At 38.0% G+C, this 16605-nt stretch overlaps 2 long non-coding RNA genes across 3 annotated transcripts; both read right to left on the reverse strand.

The window, feature by feature from the left end:
• Nucleotides 1-4633: 4633 nt before the first annotated feature.
• LOC122990958 lies at nt 4634-13632 on the reverse strand. Its single transcript, XR_006405507.1, has 3 exons — nt 12843-13632; nt 6299-6394; nt 4634-4909 (listed from the first exon to the last, which is right to left on the reverse strand). It is a non-coding gene; the product is annotated as an uncharacterized LOC122990958 (long non-coding RNA).
• Nucleotides 13633-14626: 994 nt separating this feature from the next.
• Nucleotides 14627-16005, reverse strand: LOC122990850. Of its 2 annotated transcripts, XR_006405499.1 has the most exons (4): nt 15860-16005; nt 15707-15716; nt 15484-15588; nt 14627-14803 (listed from the first exon to the last, which is right to left on the reverse strand). It is a non-coding gene; the product is annotated as an uncharacterized LOC122990850 (long non-coding RNA). The 2 variants fall into 2 exon arrangements; XR_006405498.1 differs by having other exon boundaries at nt 15484-15716.
• Between the last annotated feature and the right edge of the window lie 600 nt (nt 16006-16605).

A 16605-nucleotide genomic window follows, 5' to 3' on the forward strand; every position in this document is an offset into this window, starting at 1 on the left:
ACGTTCACATTGACAATGTTAAAGGACCAGTGTGTAGGATTTAGTAGCATCTAGCAGTGAGGTTGCATGGGAATGTCATTAGTTTTGCCAGTGTTTGGTCATAAACCAAAGTATTGGATATGTTTTTATTTAACTTGCTGGTGGTACTAGAGATAAAGACAAGGGATCACCACAGTTATTAGGATGCATCCTCTAGGGACCATGTGTGTCCTCATGTACATGCAAGAAGAGCGGTAGATACAAACAAAGTACCCACTTATCAACACATTGTTTTGGCACCTTTAAAGTCCCCACCACTCAAAATGTGTTTTTTCTCTTGTTACTTCAGTTGGATGTTTGAGCTTCTCTGTGCAGAGTGATGGATATGCAGAGTTTGACACTAGAAGGCTGTTTTCATATGCATCTGCTGAAGAAGGAAGGTTTCTCTGTGCTCATTGAAAATCTGAGTTTAAGGAGCGTATCTTCTAGTTTGGGGTCAATCGAGGGCCAGTATACAATATACACAAATGTGATATGGAAACTCGAAGCCTCTAGTGCACAAACACTGAGAATGAACTTTACAGTATAGGAAACATTTTTTGTCCAGCACTTAAAATTTTGAAATGAAACATATTTGTATATTCATAGATTCTGGATTTTTCAATGAGGACGAAGGAGTAGATGTAATTTTATGGATTTTTAACATGGTAACTGAACATTTTTTTTGTGGAAAAACATGTCAGACAATTTGTTATTCTAAGCAGATGATTTTTATATGTCCTAAAGCATATCTGGAAGGGCTCTTTATGCATACATGGACAGCAGGAGTAGCATGCTAATAATGTCCACACAGTCCAAGGCAGGTAAAACTACAATAGTGAGGTTTAATATGAGGCACAGTGCAGGTCCCCCATTAAAGCTGGATGAGCCTGCTGTAGGAGGGCCAGTTTCTCCACCCTGCTCTGGCACGTCTGGAGGTAACAGCTGCAGATCATCAGCAGTCAGGTTTAAACTATTTAACTCCAGCCAGCTCAGTCTGTCTTCAGAAAGCAAAGATGTTTGGCAAGTGTAAGCTCCATGAGATGTACGGTAAAGGGCTGGCCAGTGGAAGACTGACCAAGGCTTGATTTCTAGATTGTTTCTCGGAGCACTCACCAGCTAATTTGATGGCTCTTTTGGACTGTCACTGTGCTTTGATCTGTGCTTCATTTCTTGGCTTGCTAATTAACTGGATGCTCCCAGGAACAGATCGCAAGTGGAGGGAGTTGACAACACACTGGCTTATGGACGCATGGACTTGCCAACTGCCGTAGGATCCCCCTGTCTTCCACATTTGTCCCCTGTGTGTCTCCAAAGCTTGTTTTTTTTGTTTTCCAGTTAGACTGGAAGTATAAGCCTAGTGTCACAGTGTGCTACCCTTGTCCATTTCTCTCAAAACCATGTATTTTTAATTGTTACTGAACCAAATATGAATATTTAAACGACTCAAACTGCATGCCTCTATCCACACTGAATTTCAGAAAAAAATAAAAACTGCTTACTTTCAAGGCATCCACAGACTTCAGCAGTCTAACTTTGAACAGACTTAATAACCTTGTCTATATCTATCTATCTATCTATCTATCTATCTATCTATCTATCTATCTATCTATCTATATAAAACATAATATAATGCAGCTAAGGTTATGCAGGCCAAAGGTAACTCAAGGTACTTGGTGAGTTCACACTGATGAAATGCTAAGTGCAAAATTTACGGATACAGAGCCCAAAAGTTGTCATGAAATCTACATCCCTTCATATTCCAAGTTAAATCTTTAATTCAGCATCTTTCAGCTGGGTCCAGACTAATTCAGTTGAAATCCCAAATGTCTGAAAATTACTGTAAAAAGTAGTGACAACTGTAATATACTTATACCTTGTAATCAGGCAATTGGGCTGTACAATCTCACCACATGTACTCAAAGCAGAAATATTGATCCAAGTCCATAACTATCCAGACTCACATTCTCCAATCTTTTGAACATTCCATTTTAACAACGCTTGATACACCACTCAGAACAAGAGCCACTGCTCCATTACTGTAAGAGCACTTTATCGCTGTCCATGGTGCTGAAACAAGGTAAGGGTCACCATTACTTACTGTATGACAGACCACAGTGTAAGATTTCTGAATGGACCACTACTCAACCCAAGATACATAAGCATAAACACATTGCAACAAATAATCCAATGTTGTTGTGGGGATGATTACATAAATTGAGGCTACTCCTTCAACAGCACAACAACAAATCAAGTTAAACACAGGTGCAGGACTTTGAATACAGTACAAATTGTCTTGTATGCTTACAGTAATGCTGCTGTTTTGCACAGAAGCTTTACCAAAAATCTGATCAAAAACACAGCTGGGAAGGACACAGCACAGATATTTGTTGGCACAGTGACCAATCAGAAACCATAAATCGCCTTGAAAATGAACCCGCTCACCTTTCAGCAGCCCATCAGTTAAATGGACGCCACAATCTTGTAAAAGTGCATCCGCTGAGCTTGGCACTGTGCAAAATACTTAACAGTGTCCTTTATATTTACGTCAGAAGCTGTGGTCAGTCCATTCAGTCTCTTCTGCCATGCTGCTGCATGGGTAGATTTATATTTGGAAAAGGATCACCCTGCTGTTATAATGTTATGACAGATGTTAATTTTCCTCGATGTAAATTGGTCAGAATTCCCAAGGGAATTCTTTGTTTGCTCACTTCACCAAAGCTTAACTAGCTGAACATTCCTGAAATCCATAGTAACTTCCTCAGATCCTTTCTTTTACTTGATGAGGTAAATAAATAGGCTCATTTGGCTCTTTCCAGGTTTGCATTTATATCAATTACTTCTATATGAATATGAAACTATGTCAGGGAAAAATCTGCTTATACTTTGCTCTTAGCTTTAGCTATAATTGCTCTTCTCCCACACATTGTGTACCACACATACACACACATACTACATTATGACTGTAGATGCTATATAGCCTTCAGAGTACATTGTTTATTGCATTTACTTTTATACTTACAGCAAATTATGCCATATTATACCTTTGCATATCAGGAAAACTACTACTGCCAACTGAACTTTACAAATAGGAAGTAAAATAATTGTCCAAATACAAAATTTAATGATCTCTCTAGAGCTGTCTCATCACCATTCACCATTGTTTCTCATGCTTTGCAGTGTATACTTTGTCACTTTTCTAGTGTGAAAATACTCAAAACCTGCTCAGAATTAGTATGCAGTATAGAACTGGGACACAGCTTAAGTCTCTCTGCCTCCTCATCATGCTGAAGCCCCAGATTAAAGCAAACATCAAACTAAACTAGTCTTAAACTTTGTATAAAAGTGTTAAGTTGATTGGAAATTGTGTGAGACAACACCCACATCTCATTTAAAAAGTGTTTGAAGTGTCATTGACAGATGAGGGCTGTGTTCTTTATTGGCGCTTAAGGTCAAAACAAATTACCTTTACTTTCTTACTCCTAATCAGTGAACATGTTGTGTTATATAATACTCATGAAGCTGGAAGAACTGGCAGTACACATTTTTTTCATCATGATCCTGTCATGATGATTCTAAGCACATGAAATATTTGTTTGGTTTCATTTGTACTAATACTTCATGTATTTTCATTACATAACATGACAGTTCTTGCCAATAAAAATATATCATATGTAAAAAAAAGCTGTAATCACTGAACAGTCATATCATGCCTTTCATGGATCATCACACAATACTGTATTAGTACTATCTTACCATCTATCAGAACAAATGAAACTACACAATCATTTACGGAGCTTAGAATCATCATGGCATTATGGAAATATAGTGTACTGTCAGAGCTTCCAGCTTCCTGTATATTATGTAATACAAAGTGTTACTTAATATAAATGAGAAAGTAAAGTTATTGCTTTGAATTTCAGCACAAATGAAGAGCAAGCTTCAAATCAGTCAATGACAGTTCTAATATGCTTTCTAATTAGGATGTGGGCGCCATCACACACAAGTTCTGATCAAATTAACACTCCTATTCAAAGCTTCAGTGCAGAAACTTGCAAGGATGATGGCTGACTGTCAGACTGCCAGACACAGGGCATGTCCATACATTGCTGAACACTTCTTTCTAAAGGGAAAAGTTGAGGGTTCTTTGTTTGTTTGTTTATTGGTCATTCTGTATAGTATCAAGGAACTGTCTTACCTGGGCTTATTTATTTATTTATTTATTCAGGAAATATTTGCAGCTGTTTCCTTATTGTCCAAAAATTCCTCTAACACAGTCGACTCACGTTGCACTGACCTGCCAGAAGAGATAAAGAAGGTGACAGAACAGAGAGAGAAGCCGAGTCAAAAAGGTTGCAGGTGAAGGCCGGAGACAGAGAGGACAGACAAAATTAACACAAATCAATTCTAGAGATTATTTATTTGCATAAGTAAGAATCTCTCTTCAGTAGAATGTGGAAAGGGGGCAGATAGATAAAGAGCTGAGATAGTAGAAAGTGAATTCAAACAACCTCTTGCATTGTATTTAAGATATTAAAATAATCAACAAAAACAGCAAAACAATCAAGAACAGATGTATGTGACTTTTTTATTCCTCTTTTTCGGGTAAATTTATCACAATTTTATGGACAGTTCACTCCAAGACAGTTCACAAGTCTTTTGACATCTAAATATCTCACAGAACAATTTGGTGAATCATGCAGTGGTATCAAATCAGTGAGGATGGTGCTGGTTTAAGAGCTGAGCAAGTCCCATCTGTCTCCCAGTGATTGCTGGAGTTCCATCAGTTCAAATGGGCACCATTTTCTTCAGACGCATTCATCTCTCTCTCAGCTGCTACTTAACGCATGTCCTCTCACTTTGTGTGGTGATGGAGGTCTGTCAGGCCTTGCTGTGATATCAACAGACAATGAGATGAGGATTGTCACTTTATATCACTTATTAGATCTTCAAATAATTCAGTTGTATTTGCATATTTGTTATAAACCCTTTCCTTTCAGTGCACCTTCCTTGATTTCAGTCTTACTTAAACCTGCATTAACTGTTTTTTTGGCCACTTGGGGGCAGCAGAGACAAGTTGTGAAATCAGCAATGGCATCACCTTTTAAGATGATCTATTGAACTTTTTGGCAGACATTTGTTTATTTCCACATCCAGCATTTATGGAGCAACATTTTCATTCATTTGGAGTCATGTCTCTGTCCACCTGGTGAATGTAAGTCCAATAGTCACTCTCTTTTAGCATTGGTTTCAACTCCTTTAGCTGCTAAATGCTCCACTGTGTTCACCAGCTAGTCATTAACTGTGTGTGTTTGTTCTTTGGTTCTGAGCAGGCAGTGAACAGTGGTAGTGTAGAGCTTTTTCTCTGAAAAACAACTAAAACTTGCTTCATTGCTTCCAAGTGGAGTCCGGTGATAATTCTCTGTAGGTTCTGTGGTAACAACTCATATTGTACATTGTCATTTGATAAATTGTTATTATAAAAATATTGTTCATAGCTGCTTTAAGTCAAAGGATTTTATGTTTGTCCAAATCTAGGTCTCACAACGGTATTTCATTCAATACCGTTCTTGAACAGTGGCAAGCCCCATACTAGTTTGAAACAGGACTTAAGTGGATGAACACATATGTTTCAGTACATTCCTCCATTCAATGCATGATTCTCACTACCATTTTTTTGCTGTATCAGATCTTGTGACTCAGCTATGCCATGGCTTAATGATGACTGCATGAATTAACAAGTTCACTGCAGTGAACTTGTGATGCTGATGTGTTCTTGTGAAGTGATGCAGGAAGAAGAGACCGAGATATATTGCTAAAACATGCAGTGCCCATGTGAAATTGAAATCTTTGATTAAAAATTTAAGCCTTCACCAATCTGCCTGTCAATACCAAGGTGCATCATGGGCCCCAGGATATCTGAACTTGCTCCCTTAAGGCAGTTTTTTAGATTTAAATCAATATATTTAACATGTTTGGTGAAAACCTTCTTTTCCACAGACGATTATCATTAACCATCTAAAGAGCATCACTTTGCAGTATTGCAGCTTGAAATGTAAGAGCTAACTGCAGTGTCTTAGTTGTGACCTTTCTGGATGCACTAACAAGGCAGCTGGGCTGCAATGAATTGTCAGCAGTGCAGTGCTAAAGCCTAATCACCCACTGTAACCTTAGTAAGAGAGAAAAACAGGGAATCTGCAAAAATAATGAATCTTTCTGATCTCACTGGGGGTTGCAGCGGTTTAGAGAGACTCTTCAAATGGATGAGTGGGGTTCAAACCTCTGTGTCAGCAAACACCTGCCCTGCTGAAGTGTCCTTGAGCAAGATATTGAATCACCACCTGCCTCAACGGGGCTTTTCTGGCTTTTGATTTCCCTGTGGTAGCAAAGAAAGGAATTATTATTGGACATCCCCTCTTACACACAACCATTATGTGTGAGTGTGAATGGGAGATAACTTTGGAAATGAGCAACTGGGAACTTCACATAGAAGGAGAGAAAGAGCAAGTGAAACAGAGATAGAGTGAGGCATATGAACTAACCAGCCAGCATTAGCATTGACCTTTCCCAGTGGCTGGGCAGAGCCAGCCGGGGCTAACACAGGGACTGGTGGTACTCTGCTAAATGCTAGCATGTCACATCCTATCTCATCAAATCCTTAATTCAACCTTTCCTCTGCCCCAGTGGGCTCTGGATGTAATAAGCAATATCTTTATAGTGCAAAAAGGCCAACATACCAACAAGGTTTTGTGTGAGAGAATGTAAAAAGTGTGTGTGTGTGTGTTTTCACTGCTGGAATTGTAATATTCTCACGTACAGAAAGTGAAAGGATATGAAATAATATGACTAAAGGAGCGTGGCATTTGGAAAAACAAGCACCTAGCCTGCCCGCAATTTACCTTTCTATAAGGCTGTTTTATTTCAGCATCAAGAAATATAACCTTAAAGTGAAAAATATAAAAAGAAAAAAAAAACACCCTGAAGCAGATTTCATACACACTGCCAGCTTTAGCTTATCAGCCTTCACGCTAAACTCTTCCACAGCAGCGCAGACAGTAAAAAATAAGGATTAGCCTTATGCTCTTGTCGGTCACAATTGCTTATAATCCAGTGTACCATAGTACAATACATATTTATGAGCATGAAGAACTCTCCCAAAACTACAAACTCAACCAAGCACAGAGGTTCCAACCTATGTCACTTTTCAAAGCTGCTCCGTTGACTCTACATGGCAGACTGGTACACTAGTACCGGCAAACACGTAGCAACATTAGCATTTATTTGGAGTTGTGTATGTGTCCACTTAGTGAATTTAAATAAAATACTCACTCTTTTAACTTTTTTAGTCTCCACTTATCCGACCCTTTGGCTACTGATTTTTTTGAACTTTTGAGACTGAACCAAGACATTGAGCTGAAAGACACTAAAGCTGAGGGGAACTGCAGAGTTGTATGATAATCCTTGTGGGGCTCATTATGAGTAACGCCTCTCACATTACACATTGTCATTTGATCCATTGCTAATATAAAAATATTGACAGCTTTAAGAGTCTGAATGGCAGTTATGTATGATACCACGGACCTGGAAATGTGACACTTAAATGGAATACAGCTCCAATGCTATTTGAAATATTACAATTAAATTACAGGTCACCACTCAATCAGTATGGTTTTCTTATTGGGCAGTTGAGTGTGATTTTCTGTGTCACTGCCTTGTGAAAAATGCACATTTAATGTTTTTTTGTGTGTGCATATAACAGCTCTTATGTCATCAATACACATTATTCTGCAAGGTGGAACTCTTCTTTGAATTCATTCTTCCTTTGCAATTGCTTTCATAATTCCACGAGGACACACACAATAGGCAAATGTCTGGTCACTTTGTTGTACAGAGATGAGTAGAGGGCAGTTAATGGTTATTGGAAATCACAGTAGATGAGAACCTTTTCAGGAGGCTATTGTGTGTTTCAAAACATGAAATTGACATCAGATGGGAAGGAGAGTGGGAGAAAGGAGATGATAATAAAGACAATTACTAGACAAGGCAATGTATTGGCTATTTAATCGTGATCTGTTTCAATTTTATATTTGTATGGCAACAAATTACATCTGTTCACCACATAAAGTTATTCTTGTCAGACTTCAAATAGCATTTAAAGCTTGGGACAAAGAATATGTCAGCAGTGAAGAATTTCAGTCACATTAGCAGCCCTTTAAAGAAATAATTAGCTGCAAATAAGTAAATGCAAAACAAAAAGAAAAGATTTGAATTCAAACACAGATGTACAACCTAAGCATTTGATTCATTTACAACCTCTTTCACAACTCAGATCTCCTACAGCTAATGGTACAGTCTAATTATTGTTGAGCACAGCATCAGGGGTGTACAGAAAGTGTCTGGAACATGGAGTCTTCATGAAGTGACGAGTTTCACTTTCATTTTCACAACAGGGGGCTCTGTCAGATTAGATGAGCTACATCTGGAGCGTTTCTCATTTTCCTTGCATTGGTACTGCACTAAAACCACGTGAAACCACGTCTGGAGAGGGAATCCACTCCAATAAACTTCAAAAGAAGTCAATAATTTAATATCTATCTGAATGGTAAACAAGGCAATGGGGAAGCCTTGCCTGGAATTATTTGATATCATTTGATATCTAGCTCTTAAGCAGGTAAATTTTTAAACCTGCATTAACTGATTTTTTGTTTACTTCGGGGCAGCGGAAACAAGTAGTGAATTCAACATGACATATCATAACCTTAGAAGTTGATATGTTGAACTTGTTAGCAAACAGTTGGGTATTTACATTATGATTTATTTGGAGTCGTGTTTCTGTCCACCTGGCGAATGTAAGTCCAGTATTCACTCTCTTTTACTTCTGTTTTTGCTTTCTACCAACTCCTGAGGGAAATATCTGGCTCTTTAGCTGCTAAATGCTCCACTATGTTTTACAGACCTTAAAGCACTGCTACCCTCAGCTCATGTCCCAGGTCGAACCACCCGTGCCTTGTCATTCCCCAGGGCTAACCCCAAATGCCTTGACAGGAATTTTCTCCACTCTGTGGTTCAATGTGTGAGCTTTAACCACATGGTACAGCCTCCCCCTGCTGCCGTCGAAGACATCCCATCAAGTAGTGTTCATGCCTTCAAGAAGAGACTGAATAAACACCTTCTCAGCATGAGACTGCAATCCTAAAGCTCGAGGACTTTCAAATATATACAAATCAGCATCATATATATTCCTAAGTGGCTGCAGATCAGTGATAAGCTCTCTGAATGGTATTCATGAAGCTTGTATCTGTTAAAGCATTAAAAAGAAATTTTAAAAAAGTTCACCAGCTAGTCGTTAACTGTGTCTGTTTGCCATTTGGTGCTGAGCAGGTAGTGTGCAGTGGGTTTATAATGGTTTTATTTTTGCCCAAAACAGCTGCCTGCTACATCTGGAAACAGGGTTGATGAAAGTTATCCAAACATTCAAGTCATTGGCCAAAAAGCCAAAACACAACAAAACGGTAAAACACTCCATAGAGGTGAGAAATGCAGAGTTTGGTTGATAATATTCTATAGCTTCGTGACTCCGAGTGACCTCTTTCACATAACTCAAAGTCATTTGATATATTGTTCAAGGACGGGTTCACAATTTTTCAAGTCTGTCTTAAAACAACAGTCAGGAGCCCAAATGAACAGTTAATCAGGTTTTTCTTGCTGTAATCATTCCTCCTGTTCATACTGACCATTAGAAGATCCTTTCATAATGCACTTACAATGTAAGTGATGGAGGAAAAATCCAGTTGTCCTTCTGTGCAAAAATGTATTTAAAAGTTTATTTGAAGCTCATATGAAGCTTCAAATGAGTCAAATCATGTAGATATCTTTCAACATTACAGTCTTTTTAGTGCCAAAGTCCTTCCTTTTGTTACTATACTTCCCAAGCAGCTCAACAAGGTAACACTGTCTGATGAAACACAAAGAGGAAATTTGATGCTAAAAAGACTGTAAATGTGTCAGATATCCACTTGATATGACTAACTCAGACTGCTGAAGCCTCATATAAGCTTCAGATCAACTTTTAAATACATTTTGGCCTCCATCACTTACATTGAAAGCACATTTGAAGGGGATCTTTTAATAGCCAGTATGAACAGGAGGAATGATTACAGCGAGGAAAACCTCTTTCACTGTTCATATGGACACCTGACTGAAAAACTGTGAATCTATCCTTTAACATGGAAATATTGATTAGTGCATCTTTAAACAATACACAGTAAGGCAGTGTTAGACTGTCTGGAATAGAACAGACAGCAAGAGCAGGTTTGCTGTTGCTGTTATTACAAAGTCATTCTTCCAAAGTCACAATGGACTTAATTCACACATTTTAGAAATGTGTCTACGATACATCAGTAATGTACATGTGCAGTCATGAAGTGGTGCATGTGTCTACCACACCAGAGAGTATATTTTTATGTTTTTTCTCTATGCAGCTGACATTTCTGATAGCGGGTATGTTGTGATAAACAGGAGTATATTCATTGCATATGATACAGCTTTAATGTTTAATGTTTTTTACAAAATGTTCTTTCTTTGTCTTACATTCTCTCCATTCCCCCACCCCTCAGCATACCCTCCCGACATCTCCCTGGTTCTCTCTGTGGGCCCATTAAAACCAGCATGGTGCTTTTCTCAAGTATGATTAGTAGGACTCCGTAGATCATCAACAAACAGCTTATCAACCGAGACCCATGAATGTTACATGAACAGTATTGTCAAAGCATATAAATAAGGCTTTCAGACCCCCCTGATCTTTTTCTGTTTCTCTTAATTTGATCTCTAGAAATCAGGGTTATTTTATCTGTGTGTTAATCATTGTTTGTCACTGTAGCGCCTAAATTGCTCCTGTCAGCCCTCTGCCATCATGCTCCACAGATGATTATTCATCTCCTCATCCGGTGCTGGTATATTCAGAGATTACACTTCTTGTCATCATGTGCTTTCTCTCTGTCATTTATCTCTCTGTATCTGTTCATATATTTGTCGTAGTTTCTCTCTGCTTGTCTGTAACTATCTTCTTTCCCTTTCTGGGTTTCTTTATATGTTTTCACATCCCTCTCCCCCTGTAATGACCTGCTGATGGTTCGTATCAGTAGTTCAATGGGGCAAGACAGTCATACGACTGCTGCCATTACATTTAAATATGGAAGGAGGACAGCGAGGGGGAGAAAGAGAGTTAAACAGATGAGGAAATGACTACAGATAGGAAGAGAGAGAGAGATGATTCCTTATATCGTCTTTTATTAAAGAACCAAGCCAAGTAGACCAAATAGATGACTATGAAAATTAGCTTGGATCTTTTGAACCAGATTTTTATTTGGTGAAAGTTTTACTCCTAAGTCCCTGTCCACTGTCTCATCTCATGCTCATTTAAACTTTAGCTTGTGCTGCATGGGGTATAAATTATAATAATACTGTTATAAAATCAAGGCAGTGTGATAACTTTTATTAAAGTTAGCTTAAAAGCAAGACTATGCAAGTTTGGCTGAGGAGTGGCGACTATGTCCACAACTGGCATTAATATCACATTAAATTTCTTGAGTCAGATGCCTAAAGACATAATCGTTAGGCATCCTGACTGAGAGTCAGTGGAAAAGGATGATAAGAAGGAAACAACAAGCTTTTTTGTGTTTACTTATTTGACTTCTGTGATTAAAAAAAAAAGAATTGAAACATTTATCTGTGGCATGCTAAAACACTTTAGGAGTATAGGTAGAGAAGAGTCATTAAGTCAGTAAACTGACCTAGTCATTTCAGATACACAGCAGCTATCTATCTAAGGTTTGCTCACATTAGCCTACTACTACCAGCTGGAGTCATACCAGGCCAAATGAGGATGCAGCAGCAAAACTCTTCAATGTATGAAACTGAGCTTAAGTGCATTTTATTGATTTGGAATTCAACTTTTCATCCATAAGAGGAAAATTATGTTACGTAGTCTTGCTTTAATAAAAAAAGTCTAATCATAATTTCCAAATTACAGTCTGTTCACATGTGACCTAATATGCCTTTTTCACAGAGGACATGTCACAGTGGAGAAAGCACAGGTGCAAAAATCAATATTAATGAAGGCTGAATTCCATTTAGCTGCCTCAGTTTCAGTATCCAGGGGCCAGATGCATAAAATTCTGTGTAGATCCATGACTTAAACTGTGTGACCGCAAAGCCATGCATTTTTTATTAGATTTTTAAAGCCATATTTACACATTTTGCTTTATAAATCCTTGTCATTGTGGCAGCCTTATTTCCACTCCCACAATTACCCATAAATGGACGTAGAAACACTCTTAATTAGTTAGCCACTTGCTCCACCTGTCTTTAGCATCAATGACACATAGAGGAATGATGTAGCTCGGTTCAGTGACTGTGATGCATTAGCGAGGTTCAACAATGCCACAGCAGCTGTCATTACATGTGACCATTACACACGGATGTGGCTATTTATAGCATTCATCACTAATTCGCATAATGATATAATTCATCACATGAACGTGTAAACCATCGTTGACAGTAATATCTCAATCATCATTATTAAATGTCAGAGATGTGATCAATGATTCGTTTGTAGCACACACACACACACACACACATCAAAACTGACTTCACAAGGCGGGTAACAACTATGGATAAAATACAGAGAAATAAAATGATGCTTCCTATGTAAATTAAAAGAATGCTAAATTTGATCACACAAAAGTAAAAAAATATGCCTTTGATTAGCATTTTACAGATCCACAGATTAACAAATGTAAGCACAGAGTATGAATTAAACTTACTTGAGTTCACCTCCAGATAAAGGCAGAGCTCTGTTCAGATTTTTAAAGGCTGAATTTGAGTGATCACACATCTGCAACAAACGCTGACTGCTGCTGAAGTCTCAGGCAAAGAACAAAGACATGAGGGGAGAAAGTGTTAAATAGATCTATATCTATCTATCTATATCATTAAGGCCATAAATGACACGGCCTCCGCATGGCTCGCTACAGAGAGGAAGGGAGGGTGGAGAGTGGGAGGGTGGGAGGCAAGGAGAGATAACGGGAGGAAGTGTTTACGGACCTGTTTTATTTTCCCATCATCCCCTGCAGTGGAAACAAGAACATCCACCGTCATCGACAACAAAAGGGACAAAAACATGTAATCACAGCCTGTCAGGAGCATAATAAAGTCAAATTTATTAATATCTACACATGCACACAGCCAACAATAACCATCACACACATACTGTAGATACACACTCACACCCACACAGGGATATCTTAAGACATTACAAGACACTTTTTTTTTTCAAAATGACCCTATATTATTTATATCTGTGTAAAAATGTAATTCACTAACAAATGCACAAGCTCAAGCGGATATGAGATAATAATATGTGTGTGAGAGTGGTCACAATTAGACTTTGGGGGATAATGATATGGAGGAGGTTAAGGTTCATTTCTTCTGGTGCAGAAAAGAGTGCAGGTGAGAGAATAAGACATGAGTAAGTAAGTGTAGTGTTCCCTGTGGGGATATTGAGTGACTACGGAAAAAAAACTCATCATATTAAATTATTTTATCTGGTGTAGATATGGTATTTTTTGGTTTTATGGCCTTGTAAGGCACTGTGTAACTTGTTATATAAATAATGCTATTATTAATGCAGCAACAAAAAATGGATACAGGTAAGATTAAGACAAAGAACACTGAAGATAACCCAAGAAATCAGATCATAATAGCAGTTAAACAAAATATTTTCATAACTTTCAGATTTACTTGTTGAAAGAGATACTTTGTTTTTCATCTCTAGCTGTTCACTAGCTAGTTACTAGATGATCTGGGACTGTGGACATTTCAGTCACTCAGACATTCATGAAAATGGAATATTGAAAATACAAACTCATCAGAAGGTAAATCTTCTTCTTATCAATTTATAAAGTTCACAGACACATGTAACTGATGTGTTGGTTGTAAATGAAGAAGAAAACATGACTTACTCTGACAGAGAAAGATGACATAGATTAAAGTTAATAAACTATCCAAAATGAATATGAATGAATATTGAATATTTCTTCCTTGTCTCCTGACTGGGGTACTGCTCAGGAGCAATGTGATCAATGCTGCCACTGGTGGCCAGAAGCTATATTACTGCAAAACACCTGATTAAAATGGAAATTTCATTCATACAGTTTATGAAGCTTCAATATTCTTCCCTTTTTACCTAAAAAAGATTTTTTTTAAAAAAAGTTTTTAAAAATCTTTTCATGCTAGTAAATGTAACAGATTTAATAGATGACTGAAAAGTACGGGTTCTATCTGTGTTACATGGCATTACTGTCATTAGCTGGGTATGGATGTAGAACAAGGCTTCTGTTAACCAGAAACAACAAGAGCACAGGTTCAGGCAAAGCATTGGCTAATCTAAGCAACATGTCTGCTGTTGGTAGTTTAAACTGGACAACTATATGCTGACTAGACCATTGAACTGGGCAACCAATCACAGCCAGTCATACACATGGTTCAACACAAATTATAGAGCTTTATTTAAAACAGGAACTGACTGAAGAAGAACTACACTCTCTGTACAAACACAACAGAACTCAGCCACCAGCCTGTCTGTCATTCCTCAAAGTCGCATTATGCATCATCTGAGGATGGTAAAAACTCTTTGTCTCATTGTTTATGGTGGAAAAAGTGTAACCATCTATGCAGAAACATTATCTCAGCAAAGATTACGTGCTGGACAGTTTTCCTGTGAAACCTGAAAAAAGAAGAAAGAAGAACATGACACATTTGCACAAATGTGACTGATAAAAATAAATCTTGATGGATTGTCTACAGCGTCTGCTGTCACAGTGACAGTTTTTGATCAATTACAGAGCAGCTGTTGCAAATGTATGAATCCAGAAATCCATTCTCTTGTCTCTTTTAGTCCCTGTATCAAAGGTGTGTGACAGACTGCATTATACATTTAAAAAAGGAAGCATTTTATCTTGATCATTTTGGTGATTATCAGGTAGGACAGGGATGCAAATATGTCCTAAAAGTACCTATTGCCTGCTGAATCTGCAGCTGTTGTGGCAGGAAACATTTAGTGAGCAACATGGATGAATACTCGAAGCATCCTGTGTTGCACCTTTGAGTGCTGAGGCAGAGGCTGAACATGTGAAAGACGCATGATTCAGTATTCCTTCTGAAATCATTAATAGAGGCAGTAAGGCAATGTATAATTGAATTTTCTGCATGGGGGTTCTCTGTTACATCTAAAATTGATAAATTGTTAATATTTCACTTAAAAAGAACAAGTTAGTTAAGTCCTGATCCCTTGTTTGTGGTTAACAGAACACAGAGATTGACTAGTAATTCATTAATTACATGATGTCCCCATAAGATGCAGTCCCATGTGAATAGGGCTTAGGACAGTGCTCAGCTTGGACTCACCCTCCCATCTCCCTTCTGCCTCAAGGGAGTCCAGCCTCAGCCCCATGACAGAAAAAAGTCTTTTTTACCACTTTGCTGAGCCTGCAGGCTTCTCTGCTCCAACTGCTGCCTCCCCACCATGAAACAGCAGAACACAGAGCATTGGTAACTGATGTTAGAAGATGTGGAGCTGTCTGAAGAGCTGTCCTTATTGTAGAGATTCAGTTTTAGAATGTTACTTTACCGTCATGTTTCTGAGAAAAAACAATAATGGCAACATTCAGCAGAAAGGAGTCAGAATAAGATGTTATTAACAATTTGCACCAGTTTGCCTGAAAAACTGTTTGCACATTCAAATTCACAAGTAATTTTGTTTACAGAGTGAAAATGACATTACCTGATAATCCAGTAAAACTAATCCTGTCTAGACAGGACTTTAGTCACATATGCAGAATTTGGAGGGTGCCAGCTCTTCCTGAGCAATGCACAGAGCAGGTGAACTCAGAAGATAGCTGTGATCCTGCATTGATTTCAACACTAAAAGCATGAAAAGACAGTTTGGATTCAGGGAGGAGAAAGGATAAATTAAGTTTTTAAAGCAATGAGACAGTGTAAAAAGGCTAAAGCTCAATGTCAGAAAGTGTTTCAGCGACGGTATTTCTCTCTCTAAAATACACATGCACTAAAAGAAATGCTTGTGATGATATAAGTTGGTTACCATTACCTATATTTGACACTCAAATCACCACATGAGCAGCTGACTGAAGACATGATCTTATTTACAGCAACAGCTCAGAGGACCAAATTAATTTCTCTGGTTAATTTTGGCATGTTGTGCCAGTATGTGCCAGTGATGGTAAATCTACTGCATACTTCTGGTGTTCCTGAGATATTTGGCCCCAAGCTAATTTACATAAATTTACATGTTAAATAAGATGCCTCAAATAAGGGCAACATTATGCAAATTCCTGAAAACTAATTATTAAAGCTATTTATCTTTCATTCAATTTTAGAGTAGCTTCAACTCAGTAACTGACTTACCGCCATATACTGTTGTTCACTGTGCGCTGTCATTTGACCCAGTTGTTTAACATGATTAAAGCCATACTGTGAACAATAGATGGAGGTTTGTATGAAGTATAG

The sequence above is a fragment of the Thunnus albacares genome, chromosome 10, assembly GCF_914725855.1.
Source record: "Thunnus albacares chromosome 10, fThuAlb1.1, whole genome shotgun sequence".
NCBI classification, from domain to species: Eukaryota; Metazoa; Chordata; class Actinopteri; order Scombriformes; family Scombridae; genus Thunnus; species Thunnus albacares.